Below are 23426 nucleotides of genomic sequence, written 5' to 3' on the forward strand. Positions count from 1 at the left end.
TTGTTTTTGTTTTTTGTTTTTTTTAGGATTGCCCCGTGTGAAATAACAATGTGCAGAAACGGTGAGTAGAGAAACATTGAGATATATTACATAGAGAGAAGAGAATGTAACTCCTTACAACAGTCCTCAATATTTTGAAAATGCATATTTTCTAAACTTTTGCCATGTTTCAAAATGAAGAAACCTTCATCGAAAAAGCATAGAACTGTGAATTTCTGAAGTCCTTTCCCAAGGCAGCATGGTTTGGCTATGTGCACACTGCCTTTCCCTGGTGAGGAACATACTTTTCCATATCAATCTAACTCCATTTGCATAAGCATTTGATAGTAAATATGAGGGCTGCAAGGGTGTAAACTTTTCCATTTGAATAAAAATGATGTGCACTAATGGAACACCCCGAGTTCAGAGACAGTAGTAGCACCTCCTATAAGCACCCCAGGACTCATCAACTTGGAATGCTCTGCTCTTTTCCCACTCAGAAAACACTTCAGATCAGGCAAAGCTCTTAGTTTGCATTCCACAAATGACTGTGCTGAGATAACAGTTATCCATTAGAATAAATGTTGGAAAAACTGCAAACAATCAAGAGGCTGCCTGGCCCTCCATTATCTCCTCTTAAGGACATTACAAACTCTGCTGAGTCACGAGGAAAGTACGATTTCACAGCTTTAATGATTCTAAATTACATCCTGAAGCCAGTATCAGGAGCCGTTCCATTAAGTCAATTTTTGTGGTGATATTGGGTGGAATGGCAATGAACATCCACATACTACTATTATCAAACGCTCATGCTCTAACGCACTTCTCATCATCTTCCCACACTCTCTGGCCTGAGCTAGGTTCCCATCAGGCCCCTCACCTGCTCCCAACCACTTGGGCTGTCAATAGAATAGACACAATCCAGGGAGGATCAAGGAGGTGATTTTTCTCATGAAGACTGTTTAATCCCAAAGTGGTATTCTTAAAAAAAAAAGGCAATTCTATCAGCTTGAACCTGGTGTTTTAGTGCAGACCAATGTCTCCAGCAGCTTCCTTTGCTTGTCAGCTATGTTGAAGGCTGCAGAGCATGCCAAGGTGTTTAGGTAACCAGGTAACGTTAGGTAACATTTCCCGAAATACTACGATGTTTTTCTTGAGGTAAATATTTGACAGAGGAAGTAAACTAAAGCAGAGCAGAAAGAAGAGGCAAAGAGTTAATGTTTCTTCTAAGGCTGGCACTGCTGATCATCCTAAGAAGTCAAGGGCAGAGACTTGGCCATTTGGGACTTCACAGTGTGTTGGAGAACCAAGGCAAAGGTTTGTGGTTGCTTAACTTGTGGTACAAGGGTAGTAACTGAGCATCACTTCTGAAAACATTTGTGACAATTCCTCATTTCTGGGAGTCACATGTACGATGGGAGTAACAAACTCAGAATCTGTGTGGTCACTTCCTCAGCCCGGAGGTTGTATCAAAGCTGCTCCCTTCAACAAATTTGTGTCTTTATCATTTTGTTTTCTGTACCTAGATAAAGATTCAGCAGCAACATTTTAATTTTTCCTTTTCTGGATAAATTTGTATGAATGTGTTGTGTGTACATGTATTTTCAAGTACATGTGGTTTGTATATGTATATGTATGGCATTCATATATGTTCATGGTATATATACACGTACATGTTTGGGTACACATATGTTTGTATGATGCATGTATGTATGTTTTGTCTGTGTGTGTGTTGCATAGTGACATGTGCAGAAGGTAAGGTTGATGTCATATTATCATTCTTTTATCATTTTCTCACAATATTACTTTGAATCTGGGTCGCTCACTGATGTGAGGGCTTACCCTTCCCACTAATATGGTTTGTTGGCCAGTGCACAGTGTGTGACACCAATGCCACGGCTGGAGGTTGTCCCTGACATACTCCGGGATTCACCAGACTGGAGAACAGGATGTTTTCACTTGTGTAAGCCTGAAGGGTGGTCCATATGGAAGTGTAATAAGTTCATGGAGACTCAGCAGGCAAGACTGACACACTGGATGTAAGGAACAGAGCAAAAGGCTTGGAGAAGAAAGAGATCAGACTGAAAAACATTCAGCTAGATCAGCAGATCTCATTGGTGGTTCTGGAATCATGTAAGGGTTGTTTGGTAATCATCAAAGGCCAAGTCTTTCCTGGGCAGAATAAAATAGGAGCAGAGTATATGAAGGGTAAGTAGGAACCTGGAGAAACAGAACAGGATAGCTGGAAAGGAATCTAGTACGGGATGGCGAATACTTTTTTTTTTTAGTAGTAGTAATGAATCTTTTTGGGAAACACACACTTGAAGAGGGCTCTGTTTTAACCATGAAAACAGCAGGACCAAAGGGAAGGTCCATGTGTGGAGTGAATAACTGCTAAGGATGATGACCACTGGGTTTGGAACTGTCTGAACCTGAAAGCATGCGTCTCATGGGACATGTTGAAACCACTGTGTCTCTAGAGCATCTGGAATGGATGTGCCAGCATCAAAATGAGAAGGTTTATAAACAAATACTTGGCAGACCTCAGTCATGTGAGCAAGAGGACCTAGCATTGAGTTTCCAGATGGAAGACAAACTACGCTCATAAAGATAGGAGCAAGGCACCGGCTAAAATGTTCATCAGAAAGGGGCACTTGTCACCAAGTCTGAGAGGACTAGCTTCTGACTCCACAAGTGTGCCAGGCATCTGCCATGCCCAATAAAGATAACAAAATTTAAGAAAGTAAGAACCTGAGGGAAGGTACAGGATGCAGCCACCAGACAGGTGATGCTAAATGTTCCCAAGCTCCTTCCTTACAGTGGAGCTTATATCCTTATAGTGGCAGCTCCTTCCTTAAGTGGCACTGCTTATATCATTACATCTTAATCACCAAAAATAGTTTCATTTATATTATCCCAGCTGGGAATGGATTTGGGTAATTAGAATGCCCCACCATTCTTTATTTAATTTATATTTACGAATTTTGCTGAGCTTTTGTGTTGGTATATTTGAAAATCTCAAAAGACTTTTTAAAGTTAACTATTTCCTCACTAAGTTTAATAATTATTAAGGAAACATGCAAGTGACAGTACTTGAAAACTGAGGTATTCCTTTAAGTTCCAAATGCAAACACAGGACCACCAAACAGAGTGGAAAACAAAAACACAGTGGAAGGAAGTTCAGAATTGCTTTAGGGAAAACAGCACACAATTGCTTTGTGAATTGTCATCTTAGACCATCCAAGCTGCTGTACCAGTTTCTTCTGGAAACTTCTTGAATCCCAGGTCAAGGATGAGCAGTGTGTGTTTTAGGCAGCATTTTCCTGCCTTACAGATGTGGCTTGTCCACCTTCCCAGGAGACCAGGAGAAAAAGAAAGAGCTCACTGATTCCTCTTTCTAATAGGTAGTAACTCCTATCATGACACCCTAAACTCAGGAGTTAATTGCCCCAAATGTCCGTTCAATCAACATTGGAAGCAAGCATTTCAACATGTAGTTGTTGGAGAAAACAAATCTTTACCCCACAAATCTATGGGGCATGGGAGTCCCAATAAAACTTTAATTCACAGCCATGTACTAAGAACATGCTGTTGACTAACTGCTTCATTCTCTGAGTTCAGTTTGCGGATAAATAGGAAAGCCTGTTTTCTTTTGACAAGAGAGTTCATGGCAGGTAGCTAGCACTAAATTCTGAACCTCTAATTAGATGGCTACCAAATCCAGAAAGAAAGAAGGACAGGGGCAGGGTGGAGAAAGGGAGAGGAAGAAGAAAGGAAGGAAGAAAGAAAGGAAGGAAGGGAGGGAGGAAGGAAGGGAGGGAGGAAGGAAGCATGGAGGGGGAGGGGGGAGGGAGGGAGACAGACAGAGAGAGAGAGAGAGAGAGAGAGAGAGAGAGAGAGAGAGAGAAGATTCAACATTTCTATGTTTCTATGTTGAGGAAAATGAAAAGGAAAATCACAAAAGGCTTGTAGGTTTTAAAATGAATTACACTCATGTTTAGAAAACTGAACAAGGCTTTAAGACATTTGAATCTCAAATCTGTAGGAAACAGCCCCATGATGTTATTTTACTTTTAAAATCAATTAGGCAGAAAACCGGTTTCTCACATTTTGTGGGGCAATCCATGAATTTTAATTATTTGTTTTTCTAAATGATTTACAAGTGCTCCTGTGGAAAAAAAAATAAAATAGTGATTAATCAAGTAGAATGCTAGCTTATCATGGGGGCGTGCTTTATAGTAATTAAGGAGCACTAATACAAACATAGAGAAAGTATGTGTTTCCAGGTATATTAATTAAACATGTAGTTATTACAACAATTAAAGTTTATTGTTAATTATTTTTAATTCCCAGAAAAAATAAAGCAGCCTATTCCTTGTAGCATGCTATCTGGAAAACTTTACTGTGGACTGGAGCTAACAAGGTTTCTAGACTGTACCTAGAAAGAAAACATAGAGCCCCTCCCCCCAGGAAATGAAAAACATCATAGAAAAAAAATGAGGATCTAGCATTTCCCAGGGCCTTAGACATGCTAAAGTATGCACATAGGGAAGATACTACAAAGTGGTAGTTGCTTTAAATCACCAAATAGCCTGCATACCAGAACCACAAGAGTGGATCTTTTGACTCTTCTAGATCATTGTTCTAAATGTTGTTTAGAATATCCTAAGAGCTGGCTATGGATACGTTCCTAAGAAGATGGATCCATGCTGTGATGTACAAGCACTAGGGATAGAGAGCACATGTAATTGCTTAACAGATGATGGCACCTGGCATTAGAACAGGACTAACGAGTCAGTGCTTCCATGTCCTAAGAAATATCAGCAACCAGCTCAAGCAGGTGAGGTATCAATGAATGCACCCTGAGATCCTGGTATCTTCTGTAAGGCTGAGCCCAGGACAGCTCTTGACTCCACATCAGAGGAATTGACTGGCTCTGGAAGAGGCTACTGAAAGAGAACTCAGAGACTACAAAGTTGATATCAGCTTTCTTCTCTACCTCACTTCTGATGCTCACTTGCTCTCAAAGGCCCAGATGGGACTGTAAGGATGAATTGCCTTCTTGAAGTTGATCCAAGACGTAAGCTTCTTTTTAACTGCATTTTAGGGCTGTGGGGTAATGTTATATAGGCTCACTATTCCTGTCTCTCCACAGACAAGCTAAGAGCTTGTCTTAAAGGTAATGGTGTTAGCTGCTGGGGCCACCAGGACATGAGTAGTGTTTTTTGCTAGTGATTTGTACCTCAGAGAGAGGCCTTCATCCTATCACTGCGTGACCCAGAATGTGAAGAGTGCAGCTATCATCCAGAATCGAGGTCTTGGAGGAGAAACATTAAATCTGCCTTGAATGTGGAATTCCCATGTTCAGAATTGTGTTCTTTGAACTGCCTACAGACTTGTATATCATTAAGACTGCCAATCCAACTAAGCAGGAGTAAGTAATGTGACTCAATCTTGCCCATGTGTACTGCCTTTTTTTTTAAGGAATAAATACAATTTAAGTAGGAAGGGAAGAGTGAATTAAATACTGCCATTCCTGTTTTATGCAAGAACTCGATTGCTCTCCATTACAGACACATTCTTGCCACTTGCTAAATAAAGTGCATGTAGCTATGGGAGCTGAATAATTTCACCTGCCTCTAAGGAAACCCTCTGAAGACTCAATGAGGGCTGTGGGGCAAGGCTGCCTAGTAAGGCATGTGTGCTCTTGCCCATTCGGCATTCACTCTGTGTCAGAGTGATCATGATAAACAACAATGCAATCACCTACTCAGAGCTGACACCCTGGCATTGTATATGGAATGTGCTACACACCTGACTACTGTCAAGTTAGACCATAAATTAAGTCATCTCAGCCCATTTGTCATGTTCCAAGCTCATATCCAGATCACAGCCCATATTCCAACCTCATATCCAGATCACAGCCCTCTCTTACCTCTTGAGCAGGGTTGCTTACCAGGCTCCTTCATAGAGCGAAGTTCACACCCATTTAACTAAAACCAGATGAGAGAAAGTTAAAGGAAGGAGTGACATCTAGCTGGTGGCCCCAGCTTTCTTTTCTCTCTCTCTCTTTTTTAAAATAGGAGAATTACAGCTTCTATTAAAATTCTGTATTGCTTTTACTCTATGCCCCAACTTTCAAAACACAGAGACAGGTGCTGCTAACTGGTGCAAGAAGTTGGACAGAACAGGTACAAAGATCCATGCATGAAGTTACTGGGTTTGCTGACAGATTAAGCACACATCCTAGGACTAGACTGTTAAACAAGAAGGGATAAGAATTGTGAGGATTTTAGCCAGTTGAGTTTGGTCTTACCCTCAGATATTTGCATATCAGAGTGGACAGAAGACACTCAGTTCTTTTCCATTTCAAGATTCATGACCATCAGAAATAACTACCAAGGAAGAGAGGCTACGATTTAATAGCAAGAAGGCAATGCATAGATATGACCTGACAATACCAGCATCCCAAGGCATGTAAACCTGGCCAGACAGTCACCTACTGAAGCAGAAATGTCTCTAATGAACAGATATGTTAAAAAAAAAAAAGTCAGGTCTGAGAGTTGCAGCCTATAACTGTCATCCTAGTTAGTTCATGGGTAATCTCCTCATAGATACTCTACAATTGTTAGCAGAGGTGACAACACTTGCAAGCCAAGAAGGCTTTGCCCCATGACATAAGTTGATGCTATTTAGAGAGAATAATTATTACATACAATCAGTCAGGCAGCCCACACTGTGACTTTGAAATGTTGATCCCATAGTCAATATGCACTTGAAAACAATTATCACTTGGAAGAATTGAAATGTACTTGGAAAGTAAAGGCTCTCAAGATGATACCAAAGGTCAAACACCCCAGATGATGGCATCTACAATACAGCAGCTTCACTGATAGAGTGAAATTATATGCATCTATTCAAGTTAATTAAAATTGCTTTGCAATCAAACACACACATACACACACATACACACACATACACACACACTCACACATATGTATCTATCATCTATCTATTATTTATCACTCTATCATTATATCTATCATATCTATCTATATATTTATCTATCTACCTATAATCCATCTATTAATACAGTAAAACCTCTCTAAAGCCCCTAATAAAGTGATTTTTACACTTTCTCTTGTACTTCTCATGGCCTCTTAATTCAGTAGTGCTATGAAGAAAATATTTTTAATTAAAATAATTGAAAATTCAATTCTATCACTAGGGAGTTGACAAATTTAGACATTTAAAGCCTTTCATATTCTATCATCTTTCAGATCAGCCCTTCCTCTCTGATTTTAAACTCATTAATTCACTTTCAATCTTCTAAACATTTGCGCGTTTGGACAGCTTCATCTTCCCTAGAGACGTAGTCCATCACCTTGATGAGCATCTGCAGAGATCAGTGTCCCAGTCCATAATGTGTCCCAGTGTCTTCTACTCCAGTGTGACAACATCTTCTACTTCTGTCTTCAAGTCTGAAAACATGAATGCACCAAGGAACCCATGCCAAGCAAATGGCTCTGCCTGTCCCTTAAATGTCAAAGTCCATAAGTGCAAGTCCTTATGCTCTAAGGCCAAGAGTATGGAGCCTGTAAAGCAGCAGTGGGAAGAAGGGAAGGGACCTTTGAAATCTCCTGTAGTTCTACTGTCTCACCATGATGAGGGCAGGAGCCTCCTGCTGAGAGACATTTCTCTCTAGTGTATGGTCAGAATCAGTTCCAGGTCTATGTGGAGGCATGGGCAGCCTCTCCAGCTCTCTCTATTTTTGGACATTTGTTCCCAGCTATTACCCAGCTGGAGTGTTATTGAAATCACATCACTTTCTATTTTTTACTCTTCCAAACAAATCCATTTTTCTATCTACTCTCAAGAATTGTGTCTATCTCTGTGCTCACTTTTCTAACTACACTCTCCATGATGCTCTCCTGTAAGTGCTAGCCAAGTACAGCCCCTGCATCATCAGAGAGACCCCACTTTATGAACCCTCCTCGTCCTTCTCATGATTACACCTGTGGTATCTCTATGGACACCTTTCCTAAAGTTTCCAGGCTCTCAACTAGGACTGCTAGGTATATCTCAATCTTTATGACCCACTCATGACCCACATTTAGAATGAGTTAATATGCTCACCATCTGAGGGATCTTGCTCATTAAAAAACATATACAATAGATTTTTCTCATTGCACATACAGTTAACTTGGAAACAGAGACCCAGGCTTCTGCCTTCTGTTTTAATCCCTAAGGCACCGAAAGTCAGAATATGTATACCAGAGTCAGTAGATTCTGTTGGGATGCTTTTCAAACTGTAGAGCACTCCTTGGCAATTTGCTGGCCTCTGAGTCCTGCTCACCTGGAGTCTGTAGTGACAACAGAATCACCATTCTAAGTGGTGAACCATGAAGCCTCACTAACATCCTGTCTTGGGACTTGTGACCAAGCAGAATCCCAGGTCTCTACCTAAACTAAGAAGTATATTTGTGATTTCACACTGTGTGTCCCTCCCAGCTATCTTTAGATGGTGCATCATGGAGACAACTGGCCTAGTAGAAGGTAACAGGTACTCCTCCTGTCACAACTTGAAGGTATGGTCCATTAAGGCTGGGGGGATTGGACAGCTAGAGCTTGAGGTAGCTGGTCACATTACATCCACAGCCAGAAAGCAGAATGGCTGCCCCTGCTCACTCCCCCTCCTTTACTAGTCAGTCTATGCCAGCACCTAGAATGGCACCACCCACGAATATGGTGGATTTCCCTATGTCAGTTAACCTAATCAAGGTCATCTCTCACAGGCATGCCCAGAGGCTGACTGTAGACAGTGTCCCACAGACATGCCCCGAGGCTTGCCTCTCGGTGATGATTCTAGCCCTACCAAGTTATTGATCAATACAAACCAGGCTATCTTCTTTTCTCAATCTGTGTTCCACAGAGATACATGGCTTGCAATGACTGTTCTTGGAACTCTAGAGGTAGTACATTTAAATTCTGTGCCTAATCATGCAATCCCCAAACTGCAGAAATAAAACATATTAAATACAATGCTGCTAGATCATAGGACTCCACCCATGGCACTCTGGCTGACTAAAGATCCATGCCTTTGTTCCACACAGTGAACCTTGAATAAACACTGGCAAACCTATGAAGCCAGCCGCCTGTGCTCGGAGTATAGTCCTGTGTTGCCAACTACCTCATTCACCTAAGGCATTAATGGTCTGCATGGAACCAGAATGCTTACGGATCGCTGCTTTGTGACATATTTATTTAAATTAGTAAATAAATATAACCACTTTTCAGTTGCAAAAATGGGCAAATAGAAACTCTATGATGATTGCCACTTTTATCCTAGGGGGAAGATTTCCCTGCTTGGCTTCATGCCTAGTAAAATCTTTCAGGTCTGTGAGTGTCCCTTCCAGACAAAAAATATCACCACCAAACAGGAGATCAGTCTCAAAGTCCAATGAACTCCCTTTCTGAATTGAAAGACTTATTTATTTTTATTGAAATATATATAGGCAGCTGTGTCACATTATGTCCACTCCAGACTCTGGAGCAGTGAGTTTTTCTCAACCTTCCTAATGCTCTGACCTTTTAATATAGTTTTTCATGCTGTGGTGATCCAAAACCATAAAATGTTTTTTTTTTTTGCTATTTCATAACTGTAATTTTGCTACTGGTAATGTAAGTATCTGTGTTTAGATGGCCTTAGGCAACCTCTGTAAAAGGGTTTCTTGATCTCCAAAGGGGTCACAACTCACGGGTTGAGAAACACTTATCTAGAGGGAACCAGAATTACAGGTGGTTGTGAGGCCCCAGATGTTGGTGCTGGGAAAAGAACCTACATGCTCTCAAAGAGCAGCAATTGCTGAGCCAACTCTAGTCCCAATTCTGAATTTAGAACAACGATACCCTTTCTTTCAGCATCTCTTCCTATGTGTCCTCGGCCATTCCTCCTAGATAGTACCCTGCCCTTTACCAGTTTTCACCCAATTTCATCTCCTCATCCTTCTGTGGCATGAGTCCTTGTCATACCCAGCTACACTTCTTTTAACACCACTGCCAGTCATCACTGTCTCCAGACACCCTTCAATTTGTTTTTCTGGCATCAACCAAACCTCATAGACTGTACCTATGGAATTCCCAAACCTCCAAGACTTGTAAACAACCAAGACAACAAGCCCTCAGGGTTCAATAGCCCCTGACAGTTTTCATTAGGCATTGGTGAAGAAGCTGCTTTGCTGATAGGTAAAGAAGATGAGCTGTAGTTCATTTATTATAGTTAGAAAGGTGCTCAAGTTATAAAAGTCATTGTGACAGGCTTTACACATGCTTGAGACGAATCTGTACATAGAAAAGGATGCTAGGTGTCATCAACAAGGTCTCTTTTTACAATATGGAAAATTCTAAATAAGAAAATAAGGAAAAAACAAAATAAAATTCAGTTAAGTATAATAGTTGAATCCAAAGTCGACTCAAATTGAAATGCTGGAGGATGTCTATTCCCAAAGGCTAAGTGGCCACTGAAGATTTGTCTTCAAACCTCAGGGAAAACTTGCTTTGTAGCACAGATCCTAATTGCATTCTCTGATGATATTCATCCCAACAACTGCAGCCACAGCACAGATCAGAATCAAGTGCAGAATGTATTTAACTCTGAAAATGGGCCCGTTTGTCTCTGACATTCAGCTCCCAGCCCTCTCTCCAAGGCTAATCATCATGAGTTCTATTGCTATATACTAACTACATTCAGTCTTTAACCTTATATAACACAATCACACATTATACAAGACTGTCTCTGAATGTCTGTTGTAATATAGTGCTTCAAACATGAATTAATATTAGTCCTGATATCAGAAACTTCTTTATATTATTAAGTTGTATCTCAGTCTATGCCTGGACTGTCCTATGTCTATCCATTCTCAACTAATAAATACTCATTGTAGTGTGGGGGCTCTGTGAATAATTACAAATAATTTATGTGACATGTTTAGAAGATACCTGCTTTTATCATATAGGGAAAAAGGGAAGATTTCTACACTTCCATACTTTACATTATTCTTGCACATATAGTCCAGTTAATATATATGAATCAAAGAATAGAAGAATCAAGTCAAACATGCTAAGATATATGTGTAAGTACTTGAGTGTATATATGTGTTATATACATACACATATACCCAGTCTCATATATATATACATATATATGTACATATGTATAACTTCATTTATATATACACATATATAAATTCACTAGTTAATTCACTTTGTGTATATATGTACATAATATGCCATTAGATGTTAAATTCCTCTTTTTAGCTAATATCTTAAAGGAAATCTATATAACTTATGTGTTATATGGTTAAATGATTAGGACACAGAACCACAAACATCATTTATATAGCCCTCAATTTGGTATGCTCTTTAATATTTGCTTTTAAAGCCTTAGCATAATTATTTTAAGATATTTATGTGCATACTATAAAAAGGTTTTGAATGATGATTGCCTAGAGTATCCTTTTAAACTTCTTTGATGATTTTATCACTTGAATAAATAAAGTAAGCACATACTAGATTGTAATAAAGAGATTCAAATCATATAACTAAAAACATCTGTCATTATAAATTAGAATACTTATATTGATAACAGTGGAAGAAATCATCCAAATTGGATTTTACTTCTCATAGCATAAAAAGACTGTGTATTTGAGCAAAACTTTGCTTTCTTGTGAGGAAATGAAGGTTATTTGGGCTTTAGAGACCCAGCATTCTATTCATTATATAAAGTCTGTATAAGGCTTCTCCTTTGCTTAATCAAATGATCACACCTTACTACAACATAGTGGACAGGATGGCTCTCTGACCTTCTCCATAGGAAGGAAGAAAGTAACAGGCCTCGGGCTGAATCTGAACCAAGACATTCATTTGCTAAATAAACAACAGATGGTCCTTTAAATTTTCAGGGTCCCTGTAATTCCTCATCACCCGTGATAAACAGAAAAATGTATACCCTAAGTTCTATGCTTGGAAATTGACTAGATTTGAGATTCTCAGATAACCTCTTGCCTTGAGCCTCTGTTGTCTTCAGATTGAAATATAGGCAGAAATATTTGCAAGTTAAATCACAAGCACTGGATGAGGATCTGCGAGCTGGGAAACAACATTGACTTTAAGGTGCTCACAGAAAAAATGCATAATTTAATACTGTCATCTAGCCCAATGCTGTGAGCACATAGTCACTGTAGGGCTCTGGAGCTTGGTTGGAATAACCTACATATTAGAAAAACAGTAGCTTTAATGTCATCAGAACTGATAGTGGACAAACTGTACAACCTTGATGTTATTACACAGCAACATTTAATTGTTCTAAAACTATTGAAGCAAGCAAACAAGGTACTGAACACTGGAGTTGATGCCATAACTGACATCCTCACACTCCCACATGAGAATTTCATGCTGTATCTACTGCTGCTGTGCCAGTGCACTCAACCAACCATGAGGTTAGAATACCTGTGGAAAAACTATATAGATCCAGGCATGGTAGTTTGCTTATAATCCCAGGCCTTGGCAGGCTGAGGCAGGGGGGATGCCTCAGGTATCAATACCAGCCTGGGCTAAAAAGAAAGATTATTTCAAATATAAGTAGTAAGCTAATACTAAATATGTAGATATTTTCTTTCGTACTTTATCTTGATTCTTGGACAATGAAATAAAACAGTAATTTATACAATATTTGGATCACATTGATGATATATAACAGTTTCTCCTGAGACTAAAACATTCCATCATATAGAAAAGCTCTAAACAGGACAGTAAATAACTCAAAATAGCCCCAGCATCCCTGAAACTAACCAGATTCACTAGATCTCTTGTTATCAGAATAAACAACAAAATCTGAGTGACTACCAAACTGAAGGAACATGAGCTCCAAGAAGGTTCTGTACTTTACAGTGAGTACATACCATGTTTGTCTTTCTGGGTCTTGGTCACCTCACTCAGGATGATCTCTTTTTTTAGTTCATTTCATTTGTGTGCAAATTTCTTGAGGTCATTTTTAAAAACAGTTGAGTAAAAACTCCATTGTGTAAATGTATCACTTTTTTTCTTAAAAAAATCTATTCCTTAGTTGAAGGACATCTGGCATCCTTTGGGTATATGCCCAGGAGTTTGGTATGGCTAGGTCCTTAGGTAGATCAATTCCCAATTTTCTAAGAAACTACCATATTGATTTCCAAAGCAGCTGTACAAATTTGTACTCCCACCAGCAATGCTTAGCAATCTAAGGTGTAACTTGGAATCGCAAAGTTGTTTTCATTTGCATTTCCCCAATGGCTAAGAACATTAAACATTTCTGTAAGTAGGTGTTAGCTGTAAAGGATAGCCATGCTACAATCCACAGATTTATAGAGGCTAAGTAATAAGGAGGCCTTAAAGGAGAACACAAGGATCTCCCTGGGAGGGGGAAATAGAATAGATTTTGCAAGTAGACTGGGGGTAGGGTGGAAATGTGTACAGAAGGAATCAGATTGGGGCAGGGGAAGCTGGACAGAGAGTTGACTGGAACTGGTAACATTTCCTGGGCAGGATAGAAACCTAGTGCAATGCAATTTATGTGTCTGACTTTAGTTAAGACTTCTAGTAATGGCAGATACAGAGCCTGAAGTGGCCATCCTCTATAACCAGGCAAGACCTGAACTAGAGGGATTGGGACACCAAACTAGCCACAAAACCTCAGACCTACAATTTGTCCTGCTTGCAAGATATGCTGGGACAGGAGCTTAGTACAAATTGTCATCAGAGTAACTTCCTCCAGCAACTGACAGGAGCAGATGCGGAGCCCCGCAGCTAAATATTAGCTAACGCTCCTTGGAGAATCCAGCACAGGAAGGGGGTGGGGGAGATGGGATGATCCGGATATATCAAGGATGCCACAGAACATGGTCTACAAAATCAATTGCCTGAGGCTCAAGTGGTCTCAGAGAAATTTAGGGAGCCTATAGAGTCTGACCTATGTCCTCAGTGCATATGCTACAGTGTGTAGCTTGGTGTTGTTATGTAATTCTCAGCAGAAGGAACAGGGGCTTTCTCTGACTATTTTGCCTCCCTTGAGGATCCTTCTCCTCCTACTGGGTTGCCTCATGCAGGTTTCATATGAGAATATGGGCTTGGTCTCATTGTAGATTGTTATGCCATAGTTTATTAATGTTCCAGGGAGGCCTGCTCTTTTCTGAGAGGATGTTGAAGGGATGGATCTGGAAAAAGGAGGTTAGGTAGAAGTGACTGAGGGAAGGGATAGGAAACTGCAGTTGGGATATAAGATATGATAGAAGAGTAAATAAATAAAACGAGGAGGAGAAAGAAAAGGAGGAAGATGAGAAGGAGGAGAAGGAGGTGGTGGTGGTGGTGGTGGTGGTGGTGGTAGAAGTGTGTGGTAGTGGTGGTGGAGGTGGTGGTGGTGGTGGTGGTGGTAGTGGTGGTGGTATGTGGTGGTGGTGGTGGTGGTGGTGGTGATATGTTGAGGTAGTGGTGATATGTTGAGGTGGTGGTGGTTCTTAGCCAAGCCAAGCTACAAAGAAAAGCCAAGTCTAGCTGCCTGGAAGAAGCAGAAACCAGCTGAACAACCTGGAAGACTGAGATAACCTGGAAAGGCCACTATTGGATCTGTTGAGCTACCTACAGGCTGTGTAGAATGGTACAGGTTTCAAGCCTTGTGAGCTGTCACCCATGCTGGGGTAGGCCTTGCTGATGCAGGTGTCTATGAGTCATTCCTGCTCCTGTAAGTGGCCCCTCGCCTGTATCCTTCTAAGTAACACCAATAAAAATCATTGTTTCACAAAGCTCAACTTTGCTGGTATTGTACATTGGCCTGTCAGATGAGCAGATTTTTGTTGTGTCTCCCAGGGAAAGTTTTATTATATAACAATTGACTGATAATTTATCTGGAGCTAATTTTAAGTACATAGGAGGATCTATATAGATTATATACAAATACTAACTTCTTTATTTGAGAGGTATGTAGTGGTCCCAAAACACTGCTTGCAGGTACCAAGGGATGTTGTATTGACATTAAAGAAATGCTGTGACAAATGGTATTTCATTCAAAAAATGAATTTGAATCCCCATCTCAGACCATACACAAAACTATATCCAGCCAAGTAGGTCCTATAACTAAATTTAGCAGTTACAATCATAAAACTCTTTAGGGAAAACACAGATGTGCATCTTCACAAAAACAGGATAAGCCATCATTTCTTCAGCATGGTGCCTGAAGTATCCTCCAAGAACTATAGAGGACCAATGGGGGAGGTGAGAGTGTGGATGCCTTTGGGCTGAAAAGACCATCATCAAAAAAGTGAAATGATAAACCCATATCCAGAGAAAATAATTGCAAGTGAAATCTGGTAAGGGTCTCAAAGCCAGCTTTCTTAGAGAACACCAACATCTCAACAACAACAACAACAAAAATGCAAGGGAAAATGGGCAAAGGATTCAAATAAACATCTCTCCAGAAAATATATGCAAATGAACACATGAAGAGAGGTTCATGTAATTAATCCCCAGTGAAAGAACTTTGAGAACTCTAATGAGGAGGTACATCCCACTGACTAGCAGGGCAGTGACCAGACAGATCATAGCAGGCAATGACAACAAGACAGAGAAACGGGAAGCAGGGGACACTGGTCCATTATGCAAAGTAAAATACAACAGATATTCTAGGAAAAGAATTTATCTCTTCCAAAAATAATGTCATTTTGTGACTTAAGAAAAAAGCCAGTCCTAATTATCTACCCAAGAGGACTGAAAACATATAGCCAGTGAAAATAGTGACCAATATTCTTAGTAGCATTACTTAGTATAAGTGTGATGTGGTCACAATTCAAAAGTCCACAAACACAAGACATGGTATGTATGTAACATGCAGTGTGCATATAGAATGGAATATTGTTGATCATAGAAAATAAAAAGTACAGAGACAGGATTTAGTATCAGAACAGTCTCTCAGAAACATTACTCTGGTAACCAGAGATGGGTCAGGAGTTAAGAGCAGTCACTGCTTTTGCCAAGGACCTCAACTGGAATCCTAGCAGCTATGTTGCAGCCCTCAACCCACCTGTAATTACACCTCCTGCAGATCCGAAGCTCCCTTCAAATCATAGTGTAGGGTCCTATGGATTTACATTCTCTGGGGAAGGAGGCAGAGAGGATAGTGACTCGTGTAAGCCCTACCTCCTTTTCATGGTGAGCAATAGTCCAAAATGAAATCATGGTATAGTTACATAATGATGTAAGTATAAAAATTGACTGGTTCATATGCTTTAAGTAGGTCAGCTTTAGGAGTTATAAAGTATATCTGCTTAAGATGTAAAGTGAAATGTCTTGGAATGCTGCCACAGTCAGGATTAAGATGTCCCAGAGAGGCTGGGAAGACCTTCCAAATCCTTAAATGTTGGCACTATGGAGGGGCAGTTGGGAATCCTGCTCCCAGGATGCTCCTAGGATGCTATACTTTTGCATGTGGATATGCATATAGATATGTTTAATAGAAACATTTAAAGCTTTACTTTAAAATAAATCTTCATCCTCTTAGCATCCCCATGAACATTGACAACCCTCGATGTAAGCATGTACTCTATTCCTGTGCAATGGCTATGAGGTCACTTGTGAGGCAGGGGGACGCGTGTATTTGTCAGAATTATCTTTCATCTACTTATGGAAAACTAGGGTGAGCTCATGTATGTGCAGCATTTATTTATATAAGCTCCATCCCTCAGCAATAAAACAATCAGGAGTTGTCACTTAATACTGTTAACTGTGACACTTTAGAACTCAAAACGGATGACATTTGATGATTTATTTTAATTTATTTTAATTAAAAGATACCCCAAGAGGATTATTCCCATGCTTGGAAGTTGCAGGTTTTGTTACCCTTGCTAAGGCTAAAGAAGCCCTTGCTCATTTCTTTCTGGACTGACATTCACTTCTGAGAATCTATGTAGCCAGCTTCAGATGGAGTTTTCAAGAGGAATAGCTGGCTGTGGCCGAGGAAAATGAGAATGTTAGACAGGCTTAGTCAAGAAAAACTTGAAAATATAGAAAATTTGTTAATGATAATATCATGATTGTTATTCTTTTTGTTATGAGTCAAGTCAAGTCTAGGAAAACACACAGTGCTTAAGATGAAGAAAATATGTCAGAGGCAGTTTTGTCCATCTCAAGCTTCATGCTTCTCATGATAGATGGGAGGAACTCCATTCTAAATTTGGTCAGAATAATAAAAGTTCATTTATTCTTTAAGATTTTGTTTTTAAATTTAGTGCATATGAACAAATGCTCTAGGGTTTGGTGCCCCAAGGTGCCTCTATTTTATGAAGTAGAGAGTTTCCCAGGTGCTGAGAAATCACAAAACAGCAAAGAAAGCACACCATAAAAGATGTAAATGGCAAACTGGTCATTAAGATTGAAAGGGAGAGTGAAGGCGATTAGATGTTCCTATTATCTACAGATGAGAAGAAACAGGGCAGGGACAACTTCATGCCAGTGGGGAATAGTGCTGGAGAGAGATCCCTAACTAATGGAGAAGGTATGTGGAGGACTCAAGGCCTCCTGGGACCACTGGAGATGGAAAACATGAGTCTGGGGGAAGTCAGTCCAAGAAGGGAGAGCACAACTCAGGTGGGGTTTAACCTGAGACTGCAGTTCCCTGGAGAGTCCAGGAAAAAGTGGATGGGGCACATCTGATAGACATTTGCTAATCACAGTTTTGCTCCTAAACTAAGAATGGCTCTCACAAAATCCATAATAAGTATGAAAAGCAGTTTCCAAGCTAGAGATGAACCACAGTAGAAGAGAAGAGAAACACTGTGAAATAACAACCCAAAGTGCCTAAATAGCATTTAAAAGTATACAACATGATGTTTTGAATCTGGCTGAAATTCCAGTTTCTTAAAAGAGGCAATATCAAAAATGCACAGCAATTAACAACCACAGACTAATGGAAGGTTATTTATAGATGATTTCTCAGGGAAAAAAAGTAATACGAAAGTAATATAAGTGACCCACTATAATGGATTTTGGTATAATAGACTTGATCACTTTATTAATTTCAATGGCTATAAAACAGTTCCATGCCATTTGGCTATGAATAAAATTAGCTAAGAACAGCCATGGATCCAATTGCTGTCTTTCTTTAATGCATATTTTATAATCTCTTTTTCATAAAAATGTAATCACTTTACAGTAAAATACACATAATTTAAAAGAAAAATGAAAGGGCAATTAAGAGAACTATAACTAAGAATGGAAATGTATTGAGATCTGTTAACACTTTCCCAGCACTGCCATTCCATCTATGACAGATCTTCTAAATGGCCAACAAGCAAATCATGCCTGCTCTTAGAATTCTACCAATCTGGTGACAGAATACAACAGACTCAAAACACAATGTTTCTCCCATGATAACCCATAATAAGAAAGCAGACGATGGATACAAGAGGATGGAAGTTCAGTGGCCAAAGCATTGGCTACTCTTCCAGAGAACCTGGATTGGATTTCCAGCATCCACCTTAGAGCTCACAGCAGTCTGTAACTCAAGCTCCATGAGACCAAACCCTCTACTGGCCTCCAGAGAAAATGTATGAACACTGTTCATTGGCATACATTCAGGCAATACATAATTGCACATACATTTTTTAAAAATTATTTTTAAAAGAGGAAAACAAAAGATTGTCTGAAGGTAAGCACAACAGAGTGTGTGCAACCAAAACCACCCCACCCTGGCAGATAGGGTTCAGTGCTTGCACACCTCACCTTGGCCTGGAGAAGCTGGCTCATGTCTACCCAGGAAGTCATTATGGAAGAGGCATGGCCACTATAGACATCATGTTGAAGGTTATTATGGAGGGGAAACTTCTGACCTGACACCACTGTCTGCAAGATACCTCCATCCTTCCGGGGAGCCAGAACTCACACCTTAATGGAAATTGTCCAAAGACCAGGATGGAAGTAAGGAATTACAAGTTGAAGGGAAGGAGTAGAAAGATACAATGTCAGTCAGGACCAACCCTGGAGAGATGACCATCGATCCCCCCATTCCTGTTATCACCAGGAGCAGGCCTAAGCTTAGCTGCTGTCTCTGATCGCTCACCCTCCTCTTCTCCTCTCACACATCTGAAGAGAACCCTGCCAGTGAGGAAACACTCTCTGCAGTGTAAAGGAGTTCTTGTTTCTCTATTTTAGGAAGGTAAAGCATCTTTGGTCAGCTTCTCAGCTGAGTATGATGATGTCTGGTTAGGGTTGAATGGAATCCATGGTTGACACTTTCCTGTCTTATTTTTCCTCCCATCTTTATAAAATTCAAGGTTCTAACATCTTGTTGCTAATCTGAGAATTCATCTCTATCAACTCTGTATAGTCTGTCTCACTGTGCGGATCAAAGGTTTCTACCTCCAATAAGATCCACTACTCTGTTCAGTTTCCTGGACTATATTCTAGGGCACACCAAAGTGTCTTTGCAAAGGTTGATCTCTGTGAAAAGTGCCCAGATATTTCCTGTGGAACTGTCCCTTTTCCTCTCTCAGATTCTGGGAGAGTTTTACTCAGGCAAACTGGAGAGGCATGGGATAACTTTATTACAAATAAGATGGAGGAGACATGAGAGAAACACATTGCATATAAATAGGTTCATCAGGAATTCATTTGAGTTAGAAAAATAATGTTTGTCTGTTAGTATTCAATGTCTATTTTGGTTCTGGTCTTTACTTATGAAGGAATCAGCACAGCATAATTCTACATGGTGATTCTCCCCCAACCCCAAGCCGTACTAGATCTCTAAGACACATTCTGTAAGTTCTGTGGCCACTGATGAATAACAGAGGTTATGTTCACAGTTCTAATGAAATGCTCACCTTACCTCCTTGGGAAATAGTTCCTTTACAACAGACTGAGAGAAAATAATCAATATATCTAGACTACATGAGTGCCCAAGAGTTCTCCGGAAGCCAGGACCTTTCCATGTCTGAGATGACCTGAACTTCCCAACCATGATACATATTCAATTCCTGGTTGGCAAGATGGAGCCTTAGTCCTGGGATTCTATTTCTTTTTCACATCAACATTTGCACATTTCTATATATGCATTTGTGTGTTTGTGTACATATATGCTCTTACAAGAATGCTAACAGGCGGATTGGAGAGATGGTTCAGCAGTTAAGAGCACTGACTACTCTTTCAGAGGTTCTGGGCTCAATTCCCAGCAACCACATGGTGGCTCACAACCATCTATAATGAGATTGGATGCCCGATCTGATGTGTCTACTCAGCTACAGTGTACTCATATAAATAAAATAAATAAATCTAAGAATGCTAACAGGCACAGAGCTCCCTCTTACCACAGCAACATTAATGATGGGGACCAGTGATAGTACATTTGGCTTCAAGCTTTTGGGGAGGAAGTTTGAGCACCTCAATAACAATGTTGAAACTTCACATTGATCTTAGGAGTGTCAGTCTTTCTATTCCTCTTTTATATATATGGAAATCAAAGCCTAGTGATGAAGCTAAGCATGTAGCCCATAGTGATATCCTTCAAATGCTAAACACTTGGAGCTGGAGAGATGACACAGCTGCTATGGGTGTTTATAGTTCTTACAGCAGGTCTGAGTTCCATTCCCAGCACCAAGTGACTCAATACTATGCTCAACTCCAGCTCTAGGAGATCCAAAGCCCTCTCCTAGCTTCTCTGCCCCATGTACATACACACAAACACACACATAATTAAAAATAAAATAAATCTTTAAAAGTAGTAAACACTAATGATAATACACTCCAGAGTTGTCAGTCCTTATTCTAATGGAGTAGGAGAAACTTAATCTGGTAGCAAATTTCCAGTAGTTAGATACTTACTATAATTATTCAGGTTGTAGATACTTATTCTAATTACAATATAAGATCTGTTCTAATTCTTTAACTCAGTATATTAACAGAATCAACATTTCAGACACAGTAGATGAGATCCTAAACTGAGTGTAACACAACCATGTGCCTCCAGGCCCAGCAGCTTACTTTTTGACTCCCTGTTGACTTCCCCAGGTACTGGGTAAGGTTACTGTGACGATAATAGATCCCATCCCCTAAGGGAAGACTCAAAATTTGCTCACAGCCAGTAATTTTCCCCTGTGACCATCTGACCTGTAAATTTTCATGAGAAGCTAGAACACATGTAAGCCCACATTTCAAGGTCATGGTGATTTTTATACTTTGATCAACAGAAACTTGTCTAACAGGAGAGTAAAATAAAACTGTGCCCTGTACTTGGCAGAATAATGGTCCTTGAAGTCAATGAATCTAATTATCACCAGCCCTTCGTAAGAAACCATGTAGAATTTGGTGGAGAATGCCCGTGTTACTTTTATCCATTTGTATGATGTCAGACAAATACCATTTGGGGAAAACTGTCAAATGTTTAAAACAAAAATGCTTGGTACTGGCACCAAGCTAGAAAAGATACTAAAGTTATGTTAATTAGTTAATTTCACATTTTAATAAGAAATGTACAAATCTCCTATGCTATTTTTAGATAACATAGCCATGTGTCACTGTGTTACATAGCTATGCAATTATGATTGGTTTTGCTGAAGATGTAGTCAATACTTGCAAACTTTTTCAAAAGGAAGAGATTGACAGTCTTTTGGGGGACCCTTCTCTTTCATATCCAGGCTGTTTCTCTACAGAAAGGCAGACACAGCTTTGCTGAAAAGCCAGAATATTTATCAGGTCGAATTACCTTTCCCTGAAAGCCACACTACTCCAACCCTCTCCCCCTTACCAGGTGTTCATATAGAGAACATAAATGAGGATTCTCTCTCAGGCCACCAAGCTTGCCACGCCTCTCACACCATACATGTAGCCTAGTCTCATATCACCTAAATGCTTTAAAGTCACTACATGCCAAGCTCTATTTTTAAGTGGTCTTTTCGATGTACATGAGAGCAAGTGTTGCAGAGAATGTTCTATTATAGAAAACCCATTAGCCCTCAGCCATGTCAGTCTTGAAGGGTCTCTCTGAGCTCATCCAACAGGTCTCCAAAATTGAAAATAATCACATAACCTATTAAAGATGCTTTAGCAAAGACATCGGCTTCGTGAAAGACACCAACAAACACATAATGACCCTTTTGTGGTCACCTTTGGGGAAGGAAATCTCAGATTTTGGTAAAGCCAGAGTTTAAAGTCAGAAAGCTTACACTTTTATCAAAAGAGCATTTAACCAACATAAGCTAAGCTGTCATAAGGGCGACTCTGTAGAAATCTCCTCTGATCGTAAAAGTCTCACAGTGAAAGACAATGTTCTTTGTGATTAATAGCCAGGAAGGTGCCATGTTTGTTTTTCAGTGTGCTATGTGTGTCTTGTTTCATGGATGAAGAGGATCCCCACATGTGAGACATCTGTACTATATTCTCTTACTCTATTAGTAAGCTCTACTCTATCAAGGTAATTGTGAAGCCAGGGCAGCTTATATCTCATTCAGGGGAATTGTGTGCACTGCAGATTAGAAAGATTGACTGGCTTGGGTAGAGTTTCAATGCTTTCTCAGCATGTGATGGAAAGAATTTGAGAGTTAGTTAGACCTTTTGTCAGAATTCTACAATTTCTATGAAACATGGGAAAGAGTATATAGGAAGCTGTTATATTTATTTTCAAAACCTGGTCTTAACGGCCTAGAAAGAAATCTGAGTCTCAGGGCTTTCAGGCCTAGAGCTGAAAAATGTACTGTATGAGTTCTTGGCTCATCCTTTGAAGATGAGTCACATCTGTCAAGGAATGATACCTCTGTGAAGTTAGTGAATAAAGACACATGGATGGGAAGGTGCCCTGAGAAGTACCCTGGCTCTGTGTTTGCTGTATTAGCTAACAAGGTGAACCCTCTATTGCCACTTTAGCTTTGATGCAACACTTGGGAGATCTCTTAGTAATGTGATTAGTGGAAACAACAAACAGAAGGTCATGAGATTGAGGTCATTATACCTAAGGGACCTGTAAAACTGCTCTCTCTCTCTCTCTCTCTCTCTCTCTCTCTCTCTCTCTGTGTGTGTGTGTGTGTGTGTGTGTGTGTGTCTTTCCCTCCCTCTCTCTCTTTAACACACACACACACAGAGACACCTCAGGGCACTGTCTCAGGGTTCACAGCCTTACTCTTTGTTATTGAATAGCCTCTCCCAGCACAGTCCCCCTGCTTATTTCTACCCCTGTAGGTTACTCATCTAAGCAGCTTGACAGAGGTTCTCTCCTTCTCCTCCCCTTTGTCATCTGTGCCTCCAGATCCTAACTCCCTCTTCCTTTGCTAAAGGTATTACTCATATATCAGTTCTCCAAAAACATTTGATCCTGAGAAACTGTCAGGAGCACACAGATGCTTTGCCCTGTGGTTAATTCAGAGCACAGTGTAGATTTT

At 40.0% G+C, this 23426-nt stretch overlaps 1 protein-coding gene and 1 pseudogene across 1 annotated transcript in view; one reads left to right on the forward strand and one right to left on the reverse strand.

Annotated features, from left to right (window-relative positions):
- The window catches only part of Csmd1 (CUB and Sushi multiple domains 1), a 1354421-nt gene that overhangs the window by 624195 nt on the left and 706800 nt on the right, over positions 1-23426 (reverse strand). The window lies entirely within an intron of this gene.
- The window catches only part of LOC127668948 (cyclin-dependent kinase 4-like), a 34904-nt pseudogene continuing 27480 nt past the window's right edge, over positions 16003-23426 (forward strand).

The sequence above is a fragment of the Apodemus sylvaticus genome, chromosome 18 (assembly GCF_947179515.1).
Source record: "Apodemus sylvaticus chromosome 18, mApoSyl1.1, whole genome shotgun sequence".
Taxonomy (NCBI): Eukaryota; Metazoa; Chordata; class Mammalia; order Rodentia; family Muridae; genus Apodemus; species Apodemus sylvaticus.